This window comes from Penaeus monodon, chromosome 33 (assembly GCF_015228065.2).
Source record: "Penaeus monodon isolate SGIC_2016 chromosome 33, NSTDA_Pmon_1, whole genome shotgun sequence".
NCBI classification, from domain to species: domain Eukaryota; kingdom Metazoa; phylum Arthropoda; class Malacostraca; order Decapoda; family Penaeidae; genus Penaeus; species Penaeus monodon.
In genome coordinates, this window is record NC_051418.1 from 7,865,292 (window position 1) to 7,865,611 (window position 320).

Below are 320 nucleotides of genomic sequence, written 5' to 3' on the forward strand. Positions count from 1 at the left end.
ATCAACCTAATTTTGTATTATTTTCACTACTTTTCCTTCCCTTTTTTCCCTTGTGGTAACCTTTTTTTTTCATTATTCTCTCCTTCTTGTTTATATTATTTTCCTTTTCCTTCAAAGTTCTGCTTTTCTTTACATCTCTCTTAATCCCTCCTCCCTTTCCTTCCTTCTTCCTCATCTTCTTCCTCATCTTTCTCCTGCGCATTCCGGCCAGACGTTAAGCTGGCGTGAGAAATAAGGCCATTTTGTGTCTGCCATCTTGGCCGGGGAGCTCCGTCGGCCGGCGTGGGGAAAGAAAACGGATTCTCGGCCGCCCCCCGTTT